The sequence below is a fragment of the Pteropus vampyrus genome, unplaced genomic scaffold (assembly GCF_000151845.1).
Source record: "Pteropus vampyrus isolate Shadow unplaced genomic scaffold, Pvam_2.0 Scaffold49, whole genome shotgun sequence".
Classification (NCBI taxonomy): Eukaryota; Metazoa; Chordata; class Mammalia; order Chiroptera; family Pteropodidae; genus Pteropus; species Pteropus vampyrus.
In genome coordinates this window covers 294,227-301,083 of record NW_011888830.1, presented here as the reverse complement: position 1 = coordinate 301,083, position 6,857 = coordinate 294,227, and positions in this window count along the sequence as shown.

Here is a 6,857-nt window from a genome sequence, read left to right as displayed (position 1 = left end):
TTTTTAATTTCAAAAAGCTAACATAGAAACAGCCCAAGGTGACATAGCGCCAATGTAATCATTTCTAGACGGAGACTCAGATAAAAGTCAAGGATTTGGCTCAAATGACCCCTTTAAAGAGAAAATCAACAGGGCTGGTGTCAGTCACCTAAGAGTGAATGAAGTCATTCCATGCCATCATCAGAATTCCTTAAGAATATTAGTCATTTTCCGTATAGCACTTAGAGGTGAAACACTAACGCGGTAACTCGTTTATGTAAACAACATTTACTAAGAACCCCAAATATGGCAGATTATGAGTTAAGTGCTGCTATGGAGATGCGCGTGAAACAACACAGGATCCCTGCGTTCCCGGAGCTCGAAGGCCAGAGGCAGCATGTGGGCGAGTGTGCCGAGTGCAGCTCTCAGAAATAAGTGCTGTAACGACGTGCGGGAAGGATGGCTGACCTCGCAGCCCATTCCCTTGTCGCCTTCCCACCCATCCCTGCCCTGATACAACAGCCTCAGGAGGCACTGTCCTCCCCTTTACAAATCCAGCCCAAGTAAAGCCACCCCTGTCCCTTCTCCTCTATAGTTCAGCCAATACTAGTCTGCGATTGTGATGGTTGTTTTTATGTGTCATTTGGGCTACAGGATGTCCAGATAGCTGGTGAAACATCATTTCTGGGTGTATCTGTGATTAGCATTTAAATCAGTAAACTAAGTGAAGAAGAACCCCCTCCCCAGTATGAATGGGCATCAGCCAGTCAGTTGAGGGCCCAAATAGAACAAATAGAACAAAAAGGGCTAATTTGCTCTCTCTGTGTGAGGTGAGACACCCAACTTCACCTGGGACATCAGTGCTTCTGGTTCTCAGGCTTTCAGTTTCAGATTGGGATTTACACCCTTAGCTCTCCGATTCTCAGGCCTTTGATCTTGGGCTGAATTACAGCAGTGGCTCTCCTGGGTCTCCAGCTAACAGATGGCAGATGGTGAGGCCTCTCAGCCTCCACAACTGCATGAGCCAATTCCTATAATAAATCTCTTCTTTCATATGTCTGTCTATCTATCTTATTGCTTCCGTTTCTCTGGAGAACCCCGAGGTATACAATATATAGTGGTGTTTGAGAAGACTTTACTGATTACAAAAACAAATCACACCTCTCAAAAAATCTTTTGTTTTGTTTCCTTTTGTTACTGGCTGCTAGGTAACATCATTATCAGGGGCCCAGAGCCCCACATCATCCCTCAGAGTCTCCCAAGGCTTCCTCCCTGCCTCCTTCCTGTCTAGTCTCCAAGTGGCAGTGACCATCTTACCCCTCAGGCCATCTAGACTCAGTAGAGGCAAGGCCCTGAGAGGGGAAGGAGCTCCCTCTTCCTCCTGAGAGCCCCCTTTCTAGTCAGTTGCTGTCCCAGGAGGATTGACTCTGGGACTTCCTTTTGTCCTAGGGCCTCAGCTCCCATCCCAACAAGACAAATGATAACAACAGAATTCATGAGTCCAGTATCAGACCCTAAAAGTAGCAGGAGGGGTTGGAGGAAGGACGGTCACCTGACCAAGACAGGAATGCTAAGGGAAGGGGCATGAAGCGGGTTACGCAGGTGTAAGGCCCAGAAACAGCTGTGGTTCTAGATCAGGCTAAGAACACTGTCATTGTTTGATTTCGCATCCTCTCCTCCCCATATTTATTTTAAAATCAAAGTGAATTAAAAATGAGGTTATACTTTCCTTTCTATATTTTCCTTTGGTAAAAATTTCTCAGATACTTTGAGACCACTGAAAATGCCCAAATTTGTTGCAAAATTAGCTTTGACTCTCACGGGATGTGCCTTGAACTAAGACTGCCCTATCCTCACATTTTCAGATTTCTTTACTCCTCTTTTAAATCCTCAAACAGAAATTCTAGCTGATTACTACGTGATCTTCCTTAGGGAGCAAAAGTAAAGTTTTTCTGCTTTCCACCTAAAAATACAGCCGACATTAAAAAAGATGCATCAGGGAGGCTGAAAAAAACAGACCTTTGCCGTTTGATGCTCAGCAAAGCTCCAGGCTTCGGAATTATATTGACATCATTATAGCTTCCATCAGTACTTCTGAGGAAATACTGATCTATCAGGTTCCTAATTAGCTTCCTTCAATGGGCCCTCGATCTTTGGGTGGATTCAGTGATTCCACAGATATGCCCACTTCCGAGCTCCTTTCAACATTATTCTTCTTGGTCCAAAGGCTGCCACTCAGGGGTATATTCTTCCTCCCTGGAGTGGCCATGAGAACAATTGGTGGCCTTTGGGGACAGTGCCGATGAGTTAATAAAGACCAATAGAATTATATCCTTATGACTGTGGCTAGTCCATCCCATCCCAGGTCATTATGATGTCTAATATACAGATAGGGTCTGGATATCACATTTTGCTCTGGAAGTTTCAGAATGAAAGGCATCTGCCTTAAACCTCATGCCTTTTGTCCTTTCCCAGTAGTTCCCCCCAGGCAACGATTCCTCGGGTACCCACATCCCACCTCCCTTATACCCTCCCCCCAGGCAACGATTCCTCGGGTACCCACATCCCACCTCCCTTAGACCCTCCCCGTCCCAGTCTCTACCCTCCCTCGGGAGCAGCTGTGTTAGCCATACTTGTTTTCCTGCAGACAGACTGTGAGCAGGTGGTGACAAAGGAATGGGGAGGACAGGAACCCTGGCATTTTGGCCACAAATTAATCATCATGCTGTGTAATTTTTTTTAAAGGTTATAAAACATCATGTGTGATCTCATTTGTTAAATAAAGGGAAATTGAATTTGAAATAAAAAGCAAATGTGTTTCCGGATATAGTTCAAAGCACTAATGCAATTTCTAAATGACCAAAGAGTAGTAAAATAACAGTAAAAGAATTGAACTAAAGTAACAGTAAAATAATCGTCTTACTCAACTTCGGCTGCTATAACAAATAACAGAGGCTGGGAGTTTTAACCAGCGGACGTTTATTTCCCGTCGTGCTAGCCTGGGAAGTGTGAGATCGAGGTGCTGGCCCATTTGGTTCCTGGCACGGGCTCTTCCTGGGTTGGGGGTGGTCACCTTCTCACTGTGCCCTCACAAGGCAGAGAGAGATGCCTCACATGGTGTCACTTCCTGGTTCTACAAGCACACTAACTTCATCATGGCGCCCTGTCCCCATGACCTCATCTAAACCTAATTACCTCCTGAAGGCCCAATAATTTCAAGGGTTTAAATCCATAAAGGCAAAGAGGAAAGCAGAAGAATAGAAGACAAGAGATATAAAAGGAAACTGAGGGAGAGTGATAACTGTCTTAGTCGACTGAAAGCCAGATGTCTGAAAAGAATACAAGATAATAAGCTAATTCTTCTCCACTGAACTGCCCCTCCACTCCCCTCCTGCGCCCACCCTCTCAAAGGCTTAGAAACAGGAGGCACTGGGTAATTTGGAGGTTGGGAGGAATGAGGGATTATTTCATAATGTGTTAATTAGCACTTAGACACGATGTTCTTTCTCTAGTCCAGGCAGCCAGGGGACTGCTCCTTCCCCACCTCCAGGGAAGGCTAGACTTATTCTCTGGAGGAATCGAATCAGAAGGTTTCCGAGTTTGGGTCTAGGGAGAGAGGAAAGCGTGGAAATGAACGAGAAGAGCAAAGAAAATGAGAAGACGGACTTGGGAGGTTCAATATCTGGTGAATAGAAATTCCAGAAAGAGAGAACACTGAAAATAATTGAAAAGAAATTACTAAGACAGGGAGTAATAATGAAGGGAGGGGAGGATATCGGAAGAGAGGGAGGAAAAAAGAAAAACTTAACCACTATCAGACTTTCATTGTCTTCTCCAATTCATTGATTTTCTCCAGCAATAGCTACCCGATTCCATATGCCTTATAATTACCGATTTACCCTTTTCAAAAATGTCTGAAACACTGACCCCACCCGCCTCCCGCAGTGCAATTCCTTCGCCAGCCTCTGAGCCCGAGTCCACACTGGGGAGACGGCTGACAGTGGCCGTACTGCCGCGGCCAAGGGTTCTCGCTGCTCCAGCGTCACCGGTTACGTGGTTCTCACGCCAGATGGCCGTAGGTGGACCGCCTTCGAAGCTCGATTGCAGAGTCTGCTGCCTAGAACCGCTTCTGCAGTGGACTGCTCAGGCTGGGTTCCCTGGCAGGCAGATTCCGAGACAGAGGTTTACCTGTGCAAAGTTTATCGAGGAGTGCTCTTGGGAGCGAGTTCTGTTGGGGAGTTAAAGAGACGAGATTGGGCAAAGAGTGAAGATGAACTGCAGTGCAGTTCCATCGAGGCTTCCGCTGATCCCGCGAGGACGTCTGGAGCTGGGGTGGCTCTTTGGAATGGTTCCAAACTCAGGCAAAGGGGGCTGGGCCTCGATATGCCTACACTGATGAGTTATTGAATACAGCCTGCCCCAGAAAGGGAGCAGGACTTTGAGCAAGGCAGCTCTTCAGCAGCGGGCAGTTCTGGGATAAAGACTTACCTGAAAGCTGTAAGCCACTTACGCTCCCAGCAGCTGGAAGAATGAGAGCTTTGGTCCCGAAGGGAGTGTCACACTGCATCGTTCGTGCATACTCCTGGGAGATCTTGGAACAATTTGAGAGTAATTTGAGGAAGGAGAGAAGAGAAGGCCAGAGTTGCTATATAATAGATATAGGGGTACACTCAGAGACGTGTTACTGTGTGGTTACCGTTATTACCCTATTCTTATAGCTCAGGAAATGGAAATCACATATGGCTTATTATTTGCCCCTAACTTGCACAAAAACTGTGAAACTAATATGTGTGTATGTATGTACATGCATATATACATGTGTACATATATATGTGTGTGTACACATATATTCTGTAGATACAGTTTTGTATCTTCAGAAACAAATGTATACAAACCCATCTGTATACATGGGTTAGTATAAATACATACGAATTCCTCAGTTCCGCCACTGAGAGGACGTAGAAGTAGTGACATCCGGGTGCCATGGGCACAGCTAATTCCAACATCCTGGTTTCTAAGTACCATTCTCCAATTAAAGGAAACAGGGCTCTTTGGCACAGTGATTGGGGCAAAGGGAATACCAGATGAGCCTGGAGCATCTTATGGTACTCGCAGAAAGTGAGGAAGTACGAAAAAGAGTGATGGCGTGTTAAAAGAACACAAAAGCCGACCTGCAGGAGCACCTGATGGCTGAGGCTGGAACAAATCAAGCAATAAAATCAATAATGATAATATTGGGTTATAATTCTAAGATTAATATCCATGAGACCATACTGGTATAAATAAGTAATTGAATAAATAAATAGAAGGGAAGGGACGACTCTTCCTTACTGAATACAAATTCATAAAGACAGAAATGAGGGAGATAGAAAATCACCATTGGAAAGCCATATGGACCGAGGAGAATTACTGTGAAATAAGAGATCATAATTCCCAAAGGAAGGGATTGTCCACCACAACATTTACGCTTTCCGAGGCTATATTTTGGTTACTGTATCAGTCAGGATCTAAGCAAGCAACAGATGGTATGCTCAGAATGCGCAATTGAAGGAGCTTAATGAAGGACTGTGGACAGAGATGCGGGCAGGTCGAAGGGAACCAAGAAAGGAAGGCAAAGCATCCTGACCCGTGGGTCTGAAAAGGCAAGGTGGCGGGGAGGATACCATGGCCCAGAGCCAAACCTGGAAGCGGGGTTGCCTGACAGGAGTGTAGTGGTAGAGAGATGCACCCACTGCCCAAACTGCAGTGACACAGACGGGGAATGGGAACGAAAAATATCCACCTCTCACTCTCGTGACCTCCTCTGGTGCCTGTCATTGGCCGAGTCCAACAAGAAGCCAGGAGGCGGCAGTGCACAGAGATCAGCCTCCTGGAAAACACAACAGGGCAAGGAGCACGGATAGAATGCTTCTGGGAGGACACATGGAGAATGTGTTTATATAGATCAGGAAAAAACTCATGAAATTTAATTTCATTAATATGCGTTATGAGTTAAATTGTGTCCCCCCAAGAGATGTGTTGAGATCTTACCTCCAGGACCTCAGAATGTCACCTCGTTTGTACATAGGGACATCGCAGATGTAATTAGTAAATATGAGGTCATACTGAATTAGGGTGGCCCTTTCATCCAGTATGACTGGGGTCTTTAAAAGAAGGAGAAGAGACAGAAAGACAGACGCACAGGGAGAATGTCATGTGACATGCAGAGATTGGAACGATGCTCCTACACGCCAAGGAACAGCAAGGATTGTCAGCAAACATCAGAATCCGAAGAGCCAAGGAACGATTCTCCCCAAAAGGCTTCAGAGGGAGCATGGACCTGCCGACACCTTGATTTTGGACTTCTAGCCTCCAGAACTGTGTGATAGTGCATTTCTGTTGTATTTAAGCTACCTGGTCTGTAGTACTTTGAGACAGCAGCCCTAGGAAATGAATGCAGTGTGTTTACATGAATAGGGGACGATCGTGAATTTTAATTTCTACCACACAGAAAACTTTTGATCTAGTGAAACCCACAATTTTTCTGATAGTCTTTACATTTCACTTTTGAGAACAAGTGATTTCAAAGGTGTAAAAGATCTAGTTTTAAAGCACGCTATCACCGAGGTTTTTGCATGTACATCATCAGTGCTGCGCAATGAGAATGGACATCGATATAGACCGCTTCAGAACACTTGGCTTCGAAGAGCAAATTATACCTGATATACTTCATTTACTCATGCAGGAAATGACTGATAACACATTAAAAATGTCAACAACTAAGATTACTACCAAATGGCTTTTTATGTTTATTCACAATTAACCAGAAATTGAAAATTTAAAAACAAATTCCCAAGCAGAAGTTAATAATTTTTATTATATCACAGTTATCCTCAGCC